Genomic DNA, 21,118 nt, shown 5'->3' with positions numbered 1-21,118 from the left:
GTACCGGGTGGGGGGAAAGAGAGGAACGCACAGGCTGCATACTCTTACTACACATTAAACGTCTCTATAATCTTCACCATACATTCTGGGTATCCTGACACCATGAGCAACCATACACCTTCGCTACTTGAAAACTTTTAACATGACACTGTCAGTTCTATCCTTCTTCATTTATGAAGCTACATGTTTTCAAGAATTATACTCTCTTCAATCAACTATACTTTTAACGAACATACTTCTCGCCCATTCATAGTTAATTGCGAGATTAAAGAGTCTTTCGACGGAAAATTATTTTCCTGTGCAAACTGATTATTGATCTAAGCCGTAAGCCACGTTTTATCGATCTGTTGATCTAATCTTAACCCAGGTACGTGTAATCCATTAACTGGCAATATGTTTTATTAGATATACGTATATTCGTTTTTATTTCCAAACTTTGGATTTCTCAAATATATGAACTTTCCAATTTCTATATTTTGAAACTTTCCTAATTCCCAGACTGTTTGATCTCTAATTATATTTCCTATAAGCTTTAATCTCTTTGCAATGGAAATGTTCAAGAATAATCCCTATACTAAAACGAGAGAACCCAATAAATAGATAACTGGATAAGTTGAGCAAACAGTATAGTAATAAAGCCACGAAATCGAACGCTGAAACTCATTAGGCTTAGACAGGTTACGAAACCAATTTGAGGATCGTAACACGAAGGTTTCGACGTCTACGACAGCTGATAGGTGACTGGATGGAATCACTAAACTTTTTACTATCACTGCCTTGAATCAGCCACGTTCAAGGTTGCCCTCCTAAAATCCCTATTTTCTGTTCCCAATTTATCACTAACAACTGTTGTTTATATTGCCTTGGCGAACTTTATTTGCTATTGATATCCTCCACGCGAGTACACTTGATTGGAGGGAAGTTTTTCCCTTTCATTCTACTGTTTAGAGTTCTCTTTAACTAGCGATTCTGCCTATCCTTGGGAATTTTCCAGGTTAGGATAACGATAAAAATGTTAGAAAGTGGTTAGTAAAACGAATAAAACAAAAGCAAAGCGAAATTATTAGAAAAAGAATTTTTCTGACGACTGAAGTTTTGTGAATTTTCTCAGAATTCTTATCTAGTACAAAATTTTTAATCTGCAGATTCTGAGAATAAAGTTAGGCAGCTAGTATACTTGAGATTACACGAAAAATATTCCTCACTACAAAAGAAATTAATTAACTAATTTTTTTAATGAAAACTATTATTCAATATTATTCTATTAAATATCAAATTTATCCATGTTAACTAATCCTTAAATAAGAATAAAAGAACCAACGGATAAAATTCCCTAGGTGACTAGGGAGTCAGTTGGAAGTGGAGACTTCTCGTTTGAGCGCTGAACAACGCCATTACACACGCGGAAATCGTGATTCAGCGTTAATTAATGAGCCTTGATTTAATCAGGGCTGCAGCCGCGTTATTAAAAATTCATTTCGACGTGGTTCGAAAGGTGGAAAGCGAACGAGAAAGCGTCGGAGGGCGTCGGTAATCGATGGGCAATCTTTATTTTCGGATGGAACAAATGTAGACGAACGAAAGATACCATCAAGAGGAAATGTAGAACGAGGCCATCGTATCGCGTGCCAAATTAAAATCATTCGATCATCTGGGAACCGATGGATGGATCCTAGCCATTAATAAATTAACACGCCCTGGTATCGACTGGCTGCTAGATAAAGTTATTAGGCCACTCTCTGCGTGTCTGATAATCCCCTGGCATATTTCTTCTAATATCATCATCTCATTGGAATCCACTACAATTTACAAAACATTAATCTCAATAAATATTCTAGTAAAGTTCTAGTTGTCACCAGATTAGGTAGCAAACTTAGCTATCATTAAGAACTCATCGCGAACTTTGACCTAACCTTCAAGAAGATTTTTCTCAAAATAGTACCAGAAAACTATCGTTAAAAGGCTATTAGCATAACAAATCAAATATTGAACTAAAATCTCACTAACCTTTGCAAAGGATTAATTCTCTAACCTACTCATCATGGAACCTATCCTAACCTCCTTTAAAAAATTACCTTAAAAAATTACCTTAAAAAAATTGTTCAAACAATTATAAGTCGTCAAGTATTGAGAATTGAAATTCTATTATAAGCAAAGGACCAATCCTAATCTAGTCGACGCGAACCCTAACCTAACCTCTAAGAAGATTCCGCTTGAAAAAGTATCAGAAAGGGATTGGAACGATGTGTAGCAGGCAGAAGGATAGTGTATTTAAATCACTAGGTGAATAAGGGTCGAAACAAAACGCTTTCAGCCCCCTTTATGGTAACCGAATAATCGATCGCACGTGGCTGTGCGCAATCACAGTTGACCTAGGGCCACCGAGAATTATGCCAGGAATCTCATAAGCGACGTCCATCACCGACCGAATGTCTCGGTCTTCAATTCAATTGGTGGTACTATTCATACGACACATTCTGTGTCAAGCTCGCGTTGGCTCATTAAGAATCAATGAAATCCTCAACCGCGTACGGCTGTCGTGGCATAACCTTGACCTTACCCTCCCTTTCACGGATTCTCCCTAAAAAGAGGGTTAGCTCCTAGTGCATGGGGACAATTTATTGAATAATCTCGTCTGAACCATACCGACTTCATTCGAGCAATTCGTGACACAGTTGCCTGGAATCTTTGAATGATTAGGAAACATATGGTAATAAGCAAGAGGAAACAAAATGTTGATAATTGGTGAAAAATTGAGGAAGAAGAGAGTAAAGTTGAAGAGCTAGGGGAAAAGATACTTTTGTAGTGACATTGGTTCCTTATAGTTTTCATATCTCTTGATGATCTAACTTCTAAGTTATTTACTAAAATATGAAGCATAGAAGAAAAGACACATTTATTATGGTACCACAATAAGTAGAGATGTTTTAGCTCCTTGTGATTTACCGAATCTTCTCACTTTTGGATATAATTACCAAATAAAGAAAAACAGAAGAGAGGAAATTGTAATCTTAAATGGGGCCTTAATGCCCTAGGAATTTTTGAGTTTAATGTAGGTAGGAAGTTCCTCTCTCTTGTTAGTTTAGTACATCTCTGTGGCCCTAAGTAGCTTGATGAGGGCTCATAAATAACGGTGCTACGCTGCTCCAGTAAACGACCAATCGGTCCCTGGCGATACTTCTGGCAACAAACCTGTTCCAGGGAAATACTCGCACGGGGGAAAAACGTGCAGCGTAATGATACTGATGCACGTGTAAGGGTAAACTGTCGTATTCCCCATGGACGCTCTTCTGCTACCGTAAATCCCCAAAAGTTCCACCCTTCATGCAATCTTTTTGAACCAGAAATCACTTCTGTCTCAAGATTCGAGATTTAAAATCTTTCCTAAACACAATTCTAACTATGTATATAGGATAATAGGATATATATCCTAATTATAAAAAATACGAAACATTTCCGTAAAAAAAGAAGAAATTATAAGACACCCAGTTATAGTACACACTACACACATTTCAAATAAATTAATTCGATAGCTACAGAGACATTAAACAGATTGTAAGAGTCTAATTACATAGGTCTGAGTAAATCAGTAAATAAAAATTTTCATCAATCACACATAATTCGAATAACTGAACGAACCATATCTGGTTCTTCTCGATACTTGCTATCACGTATAACTAATGGAAAAGAAGCGAATGTTTAATGATCATTCGAAGTACAAGCGGCGTGCTTGACACAGAAGGCACCTGTACGCTCGTCTCAGATAGAAATATCGCGTTGAATTGCAAAGAAGAAAACGTGGCATGCCATGCAGGTTTACTCGTATTTCCAGAGTAATTTCCAATCGATGTAATTCTCTGGGCACACTTGGAGAAGAGTTCTCGCAGTTTACAAAGAAGTTAGAAGAACAGGAAGTGATAGAAGAGATATAGCTGGCGTGCTTGATCGGTACCTTCTAAAAATCATTTCTCGCGCGAAGGGCCGACGGGTCCCTGCTCGAGCAGACCTGGGTCTCTTCTCTCATTCTGGTCCACCGATCACCTTCTCGCGCTCTCCTGAAACAAAATAAGAATAGTTACATTAGTACTTGGTATTTAGTGAAACTTTTAATTAATTGATATAATAAATATTTATATTTATAGAATAGATAATGTAGACATATCGCAAGGCGGATTAGGTAAAGTGTCGAACACTTTGGAATTTGAAAACTTCAATCTGATTTTCTTATTTTACTTATTAGAGTTTACTGTATCTTTTGCTGTGTTACGTTATTACAAATTAACAATGACAGTATTGTATTATTATTATTTAAAATATAATTCTGCTGAATAAACAGAAAGTGATGGTAAAATGAAAAATAAGTATTTTTCTAGAGTATACTCCATGTAACTTTGCTTTTTAGTAACGAAGCTTTAAAGATGCAAGTGTTGGGCGTCAGCTGAAGAGCAATCCCCCATACACCGAAACCCCACGGAAACAAGGAGCGTATGACGGGTTGCTCGTCGACAAGCGCTCCATCGAAACCTTTATATAAAGAATAAGATTATTATATCATCTCATTCTTTACTCTACAAATTCTATAACCTAGTAAACTGCTGGAACTAAACTCCTTGAAACTGTATTTTATTTCAAGTTGTGTTACAAGTAGATTGCTGATTTCCATGCATTTATGGGAAATTTAAAGGTGAAAGAATACAAAAAGGATAAAAAGTAAAATACCCTTTATGATATTTACTGCGTGAAGCAAATATCTACTTAGATTCACCTCTTCTAGATATTAACCTAGACTACTTTCTTCTTTGTAATAAAGAGGGAGGGAGAGAAAGAGAGAGAGAGAGAGAGAGAGCGCGGAATTTCAAAGCAAATTCCTGGAAGTTATCGATAAGTTTTAAAGCTCCTATGTGAAAATTCAAAAACTTGCATAGAAGTTGGGCTTCGACAGGCGGGAGTAATAAAGCTTCCCGGACTTTCGACTTTGCAGACAACTCCATGGGAAAACGTCAGCGTTAAGCAAAGGAGTTCTCAATATGACATAAAGCTGGAGGAGCACTGTGCTTTTGATCACTCATCGTTCTTTTCACTTTCCTTTCCAATAAAACAATTACAAGCTGCTCGTATAATTTATCTCGAAATAACAGATACATTTCTTTTCAATATTTTGATCAATTCCATACAATATTGAAATTTTTAAACACTAAATATTTAATTTTTCAAAAATGTTGAGTACACGATCATCTAATTAATTTACACAAGCTTTTCCTTCCTCAGTAAATCAAAATTCTAAAGAACCAAATATCCAAAATTTTCAGCACATGATCCTCTAATTACTTCATACACGTTTCTTTCTACAGGACTACGTATATTTGAGTATTATACCCTTCTGAATATTTCGACCAATTCCATACATCAAATTCAATAGTTTTATCAATTCCATTGCAATTGAAAGTTTTATAATTATATCCAACTATCTAAATTTTCAACACTTGAACTCCTAATAAATGAGTTCAGTTTCAACGACATAGATAAAGGTAACAGAAATCTTGGAAGTATCAACTACTTTACCAAACAATTCAGACAACTGATTGGAGCTGGCGATTCCCTGATCACAAACACTATCTACAAAGCGCCCAAACGATTCACACTAATATCTCACACAGAATCGGCGAAATTTTTCCGGCGAGACACAACAGCTCGTTAGAAAGAAGGGCAAAAAAATGAACTGAAAAAAGCTGTCCACGAGGAGGCACGCGAGATTAACTACACCGGCTCACGCCAAGCGTATCTTAACAACGTCGTACACGCCACTTAACGCCCAACATCGCGGCACACGATTTTCCTTCTCTCCGCGAGGACGAGGAAGGCGACGACTTCCACGGGGGGACGAGCGCGGTCTCAAACTGCGCGACGACGTGTGTGTACCGTCGTTAAATAAAAGGGGGGGCCTACTACTGCGCAAAATCTTTGTCGTAAGGGCGGTTCGATCGCCGTTTGGTCCATGTGATATCAGTCATCCTCCGGATGATAACTCAATCGTCTTTTTTTTCCTTCATTTTCCGTTTAACATTTTTCCTCAGAATTATTTAATCTAAAGATTTTAGTAACATAATTAATATATATGTCAATAATAAAATATGATAATTTAATAAAATTACCTTAAGATATTTACTTTGAGATATTTACAGAAAACTGCACCTGAGGTTTGCCTATTCTATGGATTTCGTTATTTAATAGTAGAATTGATATTTGCCTAAAATATATATATGAAAGTTATTTGAAAAGTTTGTTAAACTCATTACTATAGGTGCTACTTAAAATAATCGTGAAAGTGTAGGATGTAATGTAGTATATGATAGTGATTTTAAATATTTAAAAATTGACTAGTTAGCGGCGTATGTGGTAAAAATGTTACGTGCTTTGTACAAAATGATCTTGAGACAATCTTCTACTCAAAGTTTAATATCATTTAAGAGTTGCGTGGAATGATATTTGGAACTTCTTCGCATACAGTTCCCCCTTTACCGTTACTTGCTTCATTCATTATTTATTTTGAGCCAGAGTGCAGCGACATGAATAAACAAAGGCACGATGCGGAACTCTGCTTCAGAATGAATACACGTTTACGGTCATTCCACATAAACGTAGTTTCTTTCATCAAACAAGTCAAAACTGTGAAAAGAAGAAAGCTCTCTCAGAAAGAGAAAATATATATCATCGAATATGAATATATTTCTTAATGACTATAAAATTCTCAAGAAATTCTGCATATAAGAAAACATTGTTTTGAGCGCTGATATGCACCAGAGTTGTTACAAGCTACAGTCGATACTATTATACCCGAGGAAAGAATCAGCGACATTCAACTGGTTCTCCTGAACTTCATTCCTCGATTCCGCTATCCGTTTCATGTTCTATCGATACAGAAGAGACAAGACACGGACAGACCAAGCCTGACTGACCAACTAAGACAAACCACTTGGGAGAAGATACTACAATTGTGCACCATCTTGGAATTTCTTCTTCTCTTCAACAAGAAGAAGAAAGAAAGAAGGCGAAGAATACTGTGAAAGTTCGGTTCTGCATCCAGCACAGGTAGCGTTGGAATTTTTATATTCTTCTTAGAGCGGAGATAGGTGTACCGGTTTAACGATCCCATTATCTTCAAAGAAAGTTATAGAAGGAGGATAGTAAAGCTATTTATACGCTCCCCCGCGTCTCGCCCTAAGGGTGTCGTTATTCTAATTATGGATTTTCCTCGTGTAATAGCCGGTTAGAAGTCACGATATAAAAAGTGCTATCCTCCAAAAACGTTATCGCTCTTTTCTCTTCTTTAAAATGTCGCGATAATCTTCCAACACATTCTATATGCAAATTTCGGCTGAAAACAGGCGATCGTCCAATTAATTGAAAAAAAATGTGTAGTTAAAGTAGTTCAAGACGAAGAATATTAAGAAGTGGTACGGTGAAGAGCAAAACGAAGCGATTCCGACTGTGAAAAATAGATGCCAGTAGGGTCGATAAGGTGGCAATGGACGCAGAAGAAGCTCGTGGAGCGCAATTTCGGATCGTACGGCAATGTAGCCGGGCCTGGATCGATAAGGGATACGTTTAAGGGCGAGAGTAACAAGAGCATCGCAGCAGCCAGGATCTTGCTCACTGTGATCCTTACATCAATCAAGTAACACTTGCCACTACCCTTGGAATAATGTCAGCAACCAACTATATACCCTTTATCTAAAGTCATAAAAGAGGAAGCAAAATAATAAAACGTATACTCGCTAACCTCGAAAAGGGATAAAATACAAAATATATACTGAACGAGCAAGAATCGGTATAAAAGAAGAATATAAAGAATAAATAAGAAAAGTAGGTAATAGAGATACCGTACAGTAGTATAGAACGAGTGGGAAGAACATAGAAACACCCCGAAGAAAGGGTGAAGAAAGGGAAGAAGGGTCGAGTGAAGCACGATTTCGTGGTGGCGTGCCAGAGCCAATGGTCCCGGACCAGCGGATCGATATACCCTTTTTCGAGAGTGCCTTCAACCGACCCTCCCTCGACTCGTACTAACATACACCCACACGTACACATAAACACTGACTATCCTCTTTTCTCTCTCTCTCCTCAAGGAAGACGCGCGTGTTGCCGACTCTCTCTCTTAAACAGCTCTCTACTGAATGAATCAAAGTGACCAGCCAGAGTCCGTCCGGTTTGTCCATTGGTGCAACGTACCTTTCTAGTAACCGAAGGACGAGCAGCTTCGGAGCCAGGAACCCAATGTGGTTGGCCCAGTCCGCCTTTCCTTCGACTTTTTCAGCGAGCAAGAAGGAAGCGGGCACGAGTCTTCCGGTTGCAGCTTTCTCACCTCACCGTATAAACGCCACGCGGGAATCAATACGCGCGCCTGCCTCAAGCTTCTCCCTCTCTTGCCCGCTTGTGTTTCACCTCCAGTAAGCCTCTGTCTCTCCCTGTCTCTCCCTGGCTCTCCCGCGATTCTCCACTCTCGAGCAGCACTCTGACTGTCCGTGTCGCGGCTCCAGCCTCCCCGCAGCTGCTCGGAACCTCGTGCACTACCCCTGGTGAACTTGTACCAGAGCCAGCCACAATCACCAGGAGGCGACGACTCAGCGATCCTGGCCCTTTAGCCGGTCATCGAAGGGACACGCGTGTCTCGCGGACGTACGCAGCACGGAAAACCGAGGATTCGCCTGACGACGGTGTGCAACGCACCGCGCCGCATAACCACGACTACCTAGAGTACCCGGGCGGACATGTTGGTCGAGGGAACTGCGCACACGCGCCCCCGGCTCCTCTTCTTCTCGCGTATTCGCCGTGGCCCTCCAGACTACGCTGAATCAATTTTTCCGCCGGACCGAAGTCAGTTTTCGAGTTTCTTTTCACTTCTCTTTATTCATTTCGTTTTCTTTTATTCTACTTTGGTTTGTTTGCGAACTTCTCTTTCGAAGATTAGGAGTCAATGAAGATGGACTTGTGGATGGAAAAGTGTAATTTTGATTAGAAGGCTTTTGTTAGTAGGCGAATAATCGAGATCAGTTTCCTTTTTCTTTTTATTCTTTCTTTCTTATTTCATTCAAATGAAATTTTTCATTTTTGGACATTAGTAATCAATGTAGACAGGCTTAAGATATAGGATTTTTGTTAAATATTGGAAAGAGGACATTTCCTAGGGAATTAGTAGTCTACTCTTCCAATTAGTTTCGTTTGCCTTTTTCTCTTTTGCAAGATGGAAATTAATAAAAATGAATCTGTGTGCAGACATTTTGGAAGCGTTCCATGAGAAAATAATCTCATTTTATTTATTTATTTCTTTTATTTTGCTTAGAATTTTATTTTCTAGAAAATGGAAGTCAATAAAAATGGGCACCTATTCGCAACTACTTTTCATTTCTTCATTATCTCTTCAAATTTTATTTTCCTTGGACTTTTTATTTCTGAAAAATGGAAGTCAATGGCCATGGATTTGTAAATCAACAAATTACATTTTAGTTGGACAATGAAAAGAAGTCGTTCCATAGATGATTAATCGCAATTAGTTTTCCTTCATCTTTTCTTCCCATTATTTCATTCCGCTTGAAATTTCCTTCCTTGAAAGATGGAAGAAACGAAGGTGAACTCAAGACATAGAAAAACAAAGTTTTGGTCAGGCACAGAAAAGAAGACATATCGTAGCATAGATTAGTCGCGTTTAACTATGAGCTATGGTTATTTCGTTGAACTTAATAGGTTTATTGATTCTTCTGGATCTCAGTTGACCGAGCGGCTTTTTGATTTTTTTTTTTTTCGCCTGACTCGATGCAACAGGTTATTTGAATGCTTTCTGCGGATTCTTTGTTTTTTTCGAACGATTTAGTTCTGTCTGTTCAAACAAAGGCATACGTAGGTTCTTTCTGCATTCGGATATGATATACGATTTTCGGATTTTTTCTCTAGTAATTAATGGAAATATGGAATTAAGGTTCTCGATGGGTGAACGATTCTTCGAATTATTTCACGGGGTGGCACGGAAAAGCATTTAGTATCGAATATCAATTAATCTAACTGGATCTCCTCGGCTAACACATTTAAGCCATTGTCTTACATCGAGGTCGGCTTGTGCCGCAAATTATGGTTCAAACGTGAGAGCCACGAGTCGTGTTCCTAATACAAATAACGATAGTATATTTTAATAAAATCTATCGAAATATTTCAACAGAATATGCTGAGTTACTGGGTTTGTGCACAGTGACACATAAAAATATTTGAATAACTTATAATAGAATAAATTTTGTTTCACTTATTGAATATAATAACAAATACCCTATTTTAAATATTTTACAAATTTTTGCAGCTTTAAATTTCCCATAAACGCATAAAAATACCCAATCTACTGATAATTATTTTGATTAAATAATAATCTAATGAACCTACATATCATTCAAACTGCACTTAGAAAATCATCCTAACAATTTATCAAACAATTTTACTACAAAATCCTACTATTTTCATCTATATTCTTTAACATAACTGATTTACCACTTCCCAAAATAATTAAATATTTACTTCCGGCCAAAATACCATTTGATAAATACAATATAGTATTCATGAAATTTAACGGGAACGATTGAGAAAATTTTGTTGACAGGAGACAGCAAAGGCGTAGTAAGTCCCCGTAAAAACTGAAATATAGATTCGGCTGGTAAATTGATTCTGTGCCACTGTACGACGAGTCCTGGCTTCTTCTGCTAGTTCTCAGGCTGTCGAACCCTCCGCACACAGACGTTGAAATTCTTCTTCTCTCCTACTCTTCCGGCCACAGAAACGGCGACAGTGACAGAGAAGCATATGCATAGTGCTACATCGGTTTTCCACGACTTCTCCGAGTTTTATTAAATTTCTTGCCTCGCTGTAAATAGTCCCTCATACGAAACGATGCTTATCGAGGCTCCAGGATAAGCAGAGCCCAACCCCTAGTCCGCTGCTTTCTATCACCAACGGATGTACTCGGTATTTCCAGGCTCTCCGGGATGCTCCGATCGATGGAATGCCTCTTAAATTTCTTCCTCGCAGTTTCTAAAGCATACGATATTTTTCTATAATGAGTTTTTGTGAGATACTATTGCACCTGTGGCTCTTTGGTGCGTAAAGTTTACTATTTGTCTTTTATTTTCAATATCGACATCTGCAGATCTGTAATTTCTTCACAGTATAATAAACTAACAAAAGATTCAGCATAAGCGATTCAGAAAATAATCATCTATCTAGCTTTGAACAAGATCTCCTGCTGCATTTCTTGATATTCCAAAAGTACACACTTCCAACTTTTTATGGAAAATGGGAAATGATCATTAATAATCATATTACAATTGTAGTGCCATGTTCGTCTGTCAAGGTTACTAGAATTAGAAATTAATAGAACGCAAAAAGCTTCCCATTCTTCATTTACGCACTTTACGAAAATGTCGTTCAAATCTGCAAAAATGCACCAATGTAAATTACTAAAGTTTCTATGAATTGATTATTTCGACGAGCAAGACAGGTTTTATATGAATCTTTTAGAAAATTTCTCAGTTTCTGAAGGTTGGATAGGTTGGAGAGCCGAATTGCAGCATCGATAAATTGCAAAGGGAGGATCTTCTGAACTGTTCGTTCCGATGGGACGATTTCTCGACGGTCAGGGTCGGCTATTATGGTTTTCCACGAAATCACGTCGTGTAATCGCCGTATTTTACGAGCTGCCGCGAACTACGGACTATTAGGTCGATACAGCCGCAAAACCTAGGGCCACGCTACTTCACAGACACGTTGATTGCCTCCTCCGTCGCTAATTTTTTCTCCTCTCCCTCCCAACAGGGGTGCAAGATCGCAATCAGCTGCCAATTGTCATACTACTCCCTGACAGAAGTCACTGAAAATATACAGAACCTTAACATGAAGAGGAATCTAGTGGTTTGTGCCAGCCACGACGACTGAGCAGCTCATAACGAAAATCACCTTTGTCTATGTTTTCCCTCTTCCCAAAAACGGAAGAATAACTTTAAACAAAATTTTCATAGTGATACACAAGTCCCTTCTTGATCTACAATTATCTATAATTTATATAATAATAATTTATAATTAATATTCAATTTTAACGATATGTATCTGAATAAGAATAATTTTTCCCCTAAAACGTGACCTCCAAGAGACGTAAAACTTAGTTCAACTTCGTCACAATCTTCTTCCTAGAAAATTAATTTTTTTAACAGAAAGAATAATTCGGATGAAAATTGTTCTGACGTTATGTTAGTTGAGATGAAAACTGTTCTATCAGATTGCAACATATTTTGTTCCATTTCAGTGAAACAGCTGCTTAATTTCCTTATAGTTTGAGAGTAAAACGCGGCCAGAATGGATACGTTAATAACGGTGAGAATCGTCGCAGAGTTTCTGCCGGACGTTCAATAAAATTCCCCGTGAACAGCTTTCAAATTTATTCGGGTTCGACGCTCGTCGTCGTGACGAGCAATTAAACGCAAAAACGAGAGGGAGATCCTCGCCACTGGGGGATGACGGGATCGCCGAACAAGATCGATGAAAGTTACTTGTCTTTCAGCTCAGAGTATATCAGTTTCAACCGTAGACACCAGAAAACCTGAACGTGAAACGGGATCTACCTTTATCCTGCTTCACTGATGCCTCTAACCACACCAATTGTGGCCTAGTGAGTTATTGTTCAAATTGATACTTGAAATCAATTTAGAAATATTAATTGGAATTAATAAGATTCTCTTTGCTAGAGAAAATTTATCTTCTCTTATTGTTCTTTTAATATTAATCCACAGGAATCTTCAATTATTAAATTAAAATTAGATGAAACATTTTTTCATTGTTAGATTAAATTAGAATTTCTTTATAGAAATTAATTATATTCAAGATTATAGCAGTTCTTTTGGAAATATCAAGACTAATCGATCTTCGTTCAGCAGATCTGAAGATATTAATAAAATTAAATAGTTCAACCATTAAATTTCTATATTTTTACTTATTTTCATTATTTAAATATTCAGTTCTCCAAGATAGCGTTAAAAATATTCTGTGCAGTTGCAGTATCGCAGAATTTAACAAAAGTATAAGTATCATTTAATTTTTCACACAGAATCCGTTACATCTCTTCAAAAGAAGAAATTCTTCTTTCAAACTTATACCACGAAAACAATTACGTATGGACCCAATATTTTGGCCACATCTTAAATATGAACAATCCTACTAGTATTCTAACAAATGAAATACACATAACCGTAAATTAATCTACCAAAATTATAATAGCAATTTGTCTGGACGTTCTTCTTTTCTATCTATTTAATAACTTATGAAAGAGATGAAACAGGATGGTTCATGGAAGACGCTGATGTCTTCTAGATCCTCGTTCGATCAACGTCGACGATTCGTTTCCCTTTCAATTAATTCTTAAGTAGAAGAATCGCCTCTCCTTCGTTGAACGAAAGTAATTCTCGCATGGAAGAATAGGCGGCTGGGAGGAGAGCTAGCTATCTTATCGAGGAAATTCGTTCGAGTGATTCACAGCGAGAGGGCCCCGTCGTGATCCAAAGTTAAGTCGCTCTCTCTTCGTTGTCATTCCCATCGAGCCTAAACGTCCCACTTCCGGTTCGGCTATTCTAGCCTGGATCGATTGGAGAGACCGCCTCGTGTCAAAAACACTCGGCAGAAAGACGTTGCCTCGGCGAGTCGAGCCGGATCCTCTCTATTTGATTCATAAATTTCAGACCGGTGTCTAACTGAAACTGCAGAATCTAGGAAAGATTATATCTTTATTTTATTTATTCATAGAAGCTTTTATTCCATTTAGAAGAGTTATTTCAAGTAAAATTGGTAAAAGTTCAAAGAGATTGATTCAGTGAAAGTTAAATGGTACCTTATTCTTATCTTCAATCTTCATTTTTATCTTCTTCAATGCAACACACACTTTGCTATTCAAATATAGCTACACATTTCTGGATCTGCTTTTTGCTTATATTTCATCAGAGATATCCTTATTCTAACTAATACCGTTCGACATACTATTCATTGCTTTGTTTATTGGTTTACTTCTAAACCAATTTGTACTAATCAACAAAAATTAAAATGCAATTAACTATACAAAATTGATCCACAGGAAATTAGCAGATCCACTTGATTTATGCCACGACCTTTCATTCCAGTTACTGTTTTATTTGATTTGTTGAAATCTCATTCAAATACAATCCTTCTTACTCCAAATTTCATCATCCTTTTTACAAACCAATCTTTAAAATAGTCTTCAATTTCTATTTTATAAGCATCAGCATACAAGCTTCTTTTTAGAACATCCACTTCGGCGTGGTTAACAGTATGGTATACGCAATGCAGCAATAATTAATACAATATTTATCCAGTTTATCTCGCAGACAGTTTTTCTTCTCGGTTTGAGTTAATTTGGCTCGTTAACGCAACAGGGAATCGCGAGGACTTAATAATTCCCGATGCATGCCGGCCCTGCTACTCGACCTGGAGTACGATGCTGTGATTGGACGGCATTTGAATGAATGCCATCCGGCATTCACACCTTTTTTCAGCCCCTTCCTTTCAGCCGCGACCCCGTCCATCGTGAAACCCCCGATGTACTCGAGGGTTACGGTAGTTGACACGCGAGCAGCGTGAGCGTGTGCTCGCGTGTGCTTTCCACGTCACGCACACGAGCTACCAGCACCGTATCAATTCTCCTCTTCGCCCTGATTGTACATAAAATTATGCAAATTTTCAATTTTGTCTATATAGAATATAATATATCCGATCTTTTGAAATTTAAAGTATTTTGGAGCTCAAAGCAAAAGCCACGCTTTTGCTTTGAAATTGTTAGTATTCTGAATGAAATTGTACTCATTGCGTTGTAGAAATCAATTTTTCTCTCTGAGTATCTTGGTACATTGAAATAATTTTTGCTTGAAACTTATTAATTGACTCGCTTGAATATACCGTGGAAAATATCAAAGAGGAAGATATTTCCCCCTAGAATTCCAATATGTTGAAAAGGTGCTTCTCTAATCTGAACCACAGCTACATCAGAGACAATGAATGGTATCGATTATTTATTACAATACAGAGTTTCAGTGCACCTGTGCCATTTCCACGAAAACGCCTTCGCCACATCACTTAGTACAGATTTGCATCGACGAAAATTAATCGTTGTCTGGCTGGAAAAGTGTGTCAAACGTTTCAACCGATCGATTATTACGTTCATCAAGTACGTCCTGCCGATTGGTTCGTATTATCGTCCATTTGGCGACTCGGGGCTCCGCCAATGTCTGATATGGCACTGTTAAACTCGTTTCCTAAATACGACACCTCTAATAAAAGAAAACTACAGGGGAAAGCTGTGATAAGTCATATTTTTTGTTTTTCATAGCAATGATAGCAATTTTAATATCTCATATCTTGTCAACAATTCACGTATATTACCAAATTTATCTTTTTATTAAAATTGGTTATGAGTGAGATCATCAAATATATTGATTTCTTAAAAGTATTATGGTAAGTTCATTTTTTCATAAATCTTCATGCACTTGTCACATATTTTTAATCAGTTATACCTTTAGACTAACTAAATGGGTTTTTCCTATCTTTAACTATTTTATATCAAAGTAACCACTGAATAACATCAAGATCAATGAAATTATAGCATTACCATGATACAAATGAGACATGCGTTTTCCCTTGTAATCTTCAAATGTTCTAAAACAAATTATTTAAATTAATCTATATAAATTAACCAAGAAAGAAATAAAACAATTTCTATAAGTGTTTGTTTAAGACTGACGAAATGGCGCAAAAGTTGTGCTTCCCTCAAGAGCAGAATTAGCTTCGCGAAAATTGCCAGCTCCTTAAATTCATCAAGATTACAGGTTCCTTCAGAAATCTCCAAGACACTCAAGTATAGAAGTTATTTTAAACTTTATACGCGATTAAATTGCCCGTGGATTCGTCAGATTAAGTCCTTCGATATTTTCAGAAATTCTCACTCCTTGGTACACCCTAAAACTTCCAAATCCATTAACACCTTATTATCGTTATCTAAGGAAAAGTGAAAAGACAAATTCTAATATATAAATAGAATTTCACCAAGTTTCAATTATTATGAAACCATCTCTAGTCTATTTTATCCATTAGATATATTCTTTCCTATCTATTTACTATGAATTAATTTTGTTATTAATGCTAAAACTAACAAGCCCTTTAATATGCTCCAGATAGTTAATTGGAATTAATGTAATATATCTAAAATAAGTGTTTCTATCCCAATGAAACTAAAATATTAGTAACACCAAAAATATTTACCTATTTCTACTAATTGAAAATTATAGTAGAAACACATTCTTGATAATATGGGATTAACAATATGCTGAATCTTAAAACTGTTTCTCTGTAAAAGACAGAGAATGTAACTTATGTTCCTCCATTATAATATTCCATTGGAAAAACAAAAAACCTGATTCCAATTATTTTGATCTGGTAATTCTAGCGTAATAACATTATTAACCCTCAATTGACACTGTTGCATCATTGATGACTGCGATAATTTGTTCTACAATTCGCATTAAGAAATAAAAATTGGAAAGTAGAAATACAATTTTTATACAAATTATTATGCTCACTACTCATCAATAGAAAATTCAAGTAACTTTCTTTTACATCAAGAAAGAAGAAATAAAGTTGTTTTGAAATTAATTTTATAATCACTATACTAGTAGAGGCTTAAAGTAACGAGGTTACATCAAAGTTGAATAGAAAATTGAATATTTCTTTTTTGAATGGAACACCTGTGTGGATACGGCCCTGATACGCATACGTCGATCCAGGTGAGCGTGCAGCTTACATACGAATAACGACGGCAACGACGACGCCGTCGACGAGGACGAGGACGATCGAGGACGCATTACATCCCCACCATCACGTACTACGAAATACTACGTTCTGTGATGCGGTGCAATTAACCCAACGACCCCTCACCCTTCTACATCCTACGTCCTCTACGCCCCCTCCAACAGACTTCGGACCTGCAGGGGCGCAAGTCCGTCTCTTCTTTTACCGCCCCTACCGCCGTTCTGACATTTATCCATTCGTTCATTCATCAGAACACACCTCTTTAACCGGCTCTCGCCGTTCGAACCACGTAACCACGTTGATTCTGCCTGGTCAGAGTCTTAGGTTGCTCCGGCATTCAACTTCCTATTTACTTTCATTGAGCTTCACTGAGACAGGCCTGATAAAATTCGTTAGACCAATTAAATTAGAAATCTTCTATTAGAAATTCTACAGGAGATCCTCTATTAGATGTATCTTAATCTACAAAAGAGAATATATTTTTATTTTGTTCTGAATCCTGCGTAATATTCTTTGGAGAATTCAGTCTTGGTTCGTTAGATTTTTATGTACAATCATTTAAAGTCTACAATCTTATCGGAGAAAGTGTTTCCTTGAAAGTTATTCAACAGCTGGTAAATAGCAGTCTAATTGTGATTACTGGAACATTCTGTATTTTTCTATAAGTATGAGCTAACGAATCAAGATTTCCAGTTCCTTAAGAATATTGCAAAGTATTTGATAGAAAGTAAGACATTGTTTTTTTATAGATCAATATTGGGAAATTCCCTATGGGACTTTAATGGAAACAAGAAAAAATCTAAATATCTTTGTGGATTATTCCACTGATAAATTGTACAATGCCTACAAGAGGTATTGTTCCAATAAAATGCTTTCTTTTATCAGGTTTTCATAGTATCAAATTTTAGTAGTTATACGGAGGTACTACTAAAGAACATGTAATTTAATACACCTAGACTTAATTAATTAGACTGTAAATGCTATAATAAATACGATGGTCTGCCTATACTTTCTGTAGCCAGTGAATACAGGATTGACTTGAGATACTAATCTTATATATGGTTTAATTGCTGAAATAAATAGATATCTTTGTTGAGAATGCTTGTTCATTGAGCTTCTTGTTTGAGTAGAATGGAACGATGAAGAATAATTAGGATGCACGATGCTTGCACTGGAGAGAAATACAGTTTCAATTCTAACCGAGTTACTTAGGTTAATGAATCTTTTCTTTTATGTAGAATGTTTGAGATATCCTTATTTTCTTTTTCATTTGTCATAATAGCAAACATCCAATTAAATGTTGGAACATTTGTATGAAATGATTTTCATACATTAATTATAAAAAAACAAAGTATCAATTACTATATTAAAGATTCAAGAAAATTTCTTTAAAAATCTTAAATCGTATTCATTACAATGTCACATAAATACATATGTTTCCTATTTCAATAGTAACTGAAACTTATTTCTATGCCTATTTATTATTTTAATAATTCTAAATAACATATATATTTATTTAAAAATTTTATATAACCTTTTCTGTACAGTATTACATAATATATAAGAATAAAAAGTTCAAAAATTCAAATCCATATTTGACAATTGCAAACATTGTTACTTTGATAGCATTTGATAATGGCTTTTAATAACTCAAATGACTTAATGACGCAATAAATTTCTTATACGTATATCTAAATCTAATTATAGAATTAAATAATTTATTTACACTAAATATGTTTATCAATTTATATTATAATCCATAAATAATCATATAGTTTTATTCATTCAATTCAAATAAAATTTTCGCGCCTCACAACGCTATGCAATATGAATTGTCTAACCTTAAATTGTATACTTATGTTCCCATAATATGTATGCATTTAAATAATCTTTTATCTTCGGAGTTACATTTTAAATGATAAACACGAACATTTAATTATAAATAATCAAGAAAATTGGAAGGTACTTACCATAGTATTCACATGTAATTCTTGACGTATTCACACTGCGCAATGATGTTCTTCATGGCGGCAATTCTATCCAAGCTATGCCTTTTACTTTCTTCAGAGTCCAAGACTTCTCCATATCGCCAACACTTTCTACTAATCGCTCCTTTTCGATCACGTATATTTTTTAACTTTTTACGAAAAATCACACGAATTTTATCATACTCAACACGAAACTCTCGCGTGCGCGGTCGTATAACGACTGAAAGCAGTTAAATGCTTTGAAGTGATTGGAGGATTGCTTGGTTTGCAATGGCGCAAAAATTTGAAATACCTCAGATGTAAGTGGATGCATCAAATTAAGAATTCTGAATTTATTTCAATTCTTGAAAGAACTCTCAAATACCGAATCACTTTAAAAATTATTTAAATGATTTAGTGACTTCGTTTTTGGAAAGATAATAAAACATTTTCTAAATTCTATCTTTACAATTTAATCCACTTAGTGTTTAAAATTTACCAAAAAGATTAGTTATATTTTGGCCATTTTCAGAACTTCTACTTCCGTTTATCCAAACATGTTTAAATAAATTTATTGGAACTTAACTTAAATGTATCTATTTTGGTAAATTTTGAGCATTCAATGGATTAAATGATATTAAATGGAAATTCGATCCTTTTTCAATAAAATGGTAAAAAATTCTTAATTTTCGCCGATCGATTTCTTATATTAGTGATTTAATAAAACTTTTAACTAAAAGAATAAAATTAAATAGTCAAAATTGGAGAAGCTATATACTTAACAAAATTAGGCTAAGCTATATACTTAATTAATTAATCACTAAGCTATATATTTAACAAGATTTGTAATTACTTCCAGATTAAAATTCAAACGTCCATCACAATTCACGATAGAATAACTTTTTTTTTACTTTTTGCGTATCGTTTTCCTCGCAAAATGACATGGACAGAAAGATACATTGAGTGCTAAGTGTAATATATACCTCGTTTATGATATAACTTTATTTTACAATATCGACCGGTAGAGAACGCCACTTAACACAGTGAGGTGTTAACACATTTAGGGTTAGGCATTCAAATGTCAGGAATCAATTAGAAGTTATAACATGTGTTTCGGATTTTTAATAACGTGATACAGCAATTTTTACAAAGAGACTTGGAAGAACATAATCGTAAAGTAAGTATTAGTTGAGTAATTAATTAAAGCGTATCTAATTTTATATTTTTAAATATATTAGGTATTTCTGATCTTTCTTACAAAGTTCGAAATTATATCATTATCAAACAGTGTTTCACTTACTGTTTATTATTGATTAATTTAACATCTAAATTAAATTTCATTATTGTAATAAAATATTATATTAATTGTCTTTTGTAAATCAACGAACATCTTTTAAGTTACTTTTCATTTTATTATAAAGCTGAATACAAGTAATCATAAAGATTATTTAAATAATAGTTACTGTACTCTAAAGTTTTCTATGCTCAAGTACCATGAAAGATGAAGAGATGGCAGTGATAGTATGTTTCGTTTTATAAATTTTCTTAATGATGTGATCTCGGTTGATACATATATCGATCGATTTAGTAACCTACTTTACCAATATTTCTAGCGCATTTTTATCGATTGTCGATTATCGGTAATAGTTTCTTTCTTTCCTTACCGACAGTTTGCTAAATGTATATTTCCTCATAAGAGTTACTTTCATTTTTGATAAGCAATACTATATTTCATTTCAAAGTAATATATTTCTTTAGCTTTAAATTGAAAGATAGAAGGTATATTTCATTTTGAGTCCTACTTCGAGTTCACTCCCAATAAAGCACTTCTGTATCCCTCGCTTTCCAAATTATCGAATCAGCTCTTGAATGCAACTCGATCAGAGTTTATCTGTTCCTTCGAACTCGCCTCGCTGACCAAGCTTGCCCCTGGCTAGGAACAGGAAACAAACTTCTGGTAAACAGATCAAGAAAAATTTATAATCTCTTTAGAAATCATTCCGAAATAAAAACAGCGAAATAATTTTTCCCAGAGCACGTAGGTCAGCAATTAGTTTAAAGCGAATTTTACAGTATCCAACGTCGCAGAACCTTAAATTTAAGCGCTTAAAGGTTAAGGGATCGTGTCTTATCTAATAAGAACGTCTACCTTAAAGCCTCGGTTTTACGTTTCATTAAAGAATGTTCCAGCAGCGTGCACCTGTACAGGGTGTTCCATAATCATGGCGCAAACGTTGAGGCGGAAACTCTGCGTGAAA

The 21,118-nt window shown here is 35.7% G+C and overlaps 1 protein-coding gene and 1 long non-coding RNA gene across 2 annotated transcripts in view; both read right to left on the bottom strand.

The window, feature by feature from the left end:
- Positions 1–9,042, bottom strand: part of Rhogap100f (Rho GTPase activating protein at 100F) — a 57,918-nt gene extending 48,876 nt beyond the window's left edge. Inside the window, exons 1-2 of the mRNA XM_072017738.1 lie at positions 8,230–9,042; positions 3,953–4,055 (exon numbers count right to left, since the gene is read on the bottom strand). The gene's annotated coding sequence lies outside the window, so the exon portion shown is untranslated. The remainder of the gene's footprint in view (positions 1–3,952; positions 4,056–8,229) is intronic.
- Positions 9,043–9,383: 341 nt separating this feature from the next.
- LOC139994801 (uncharacterized) lies at positions 9,384–19,418 on the bottom strand. Its single transcript, XR_011801756.1, has 5 exons — positions 18,864–19,418; positions 15,830–17,355; positions 13,910–15,744; positions 10,482–13,787; positions 9,384–10,442 (listed from the first exon to the last, which is right to left on the bottom strand). It is a non-coding gene; the product is annotated as an uncharacterized lncRNA (long non-coding RNA).
- Between the last annotated feature and the right edge of the window lie 1,700 nt (positions 19,419–21,118).

Source organism: Bombus fervidus, chromosome 15 (genome assembly GCF_041682495.2).
Source record: "Bombus fervidus isolate BK054 chromosome 15, iyBomFerv1, whole genome shotgun sequence".
Taxonomy (NCBI): domain Eukaryota; kingdom Metazoa; phylum Arthropoda; class Insecta; order Hymenoptera; family Apidae; genus Bombus; species Bombus fervidus.
This window is presented reverse-complemented; position numbering and strand designations above follow the sequence as displayed.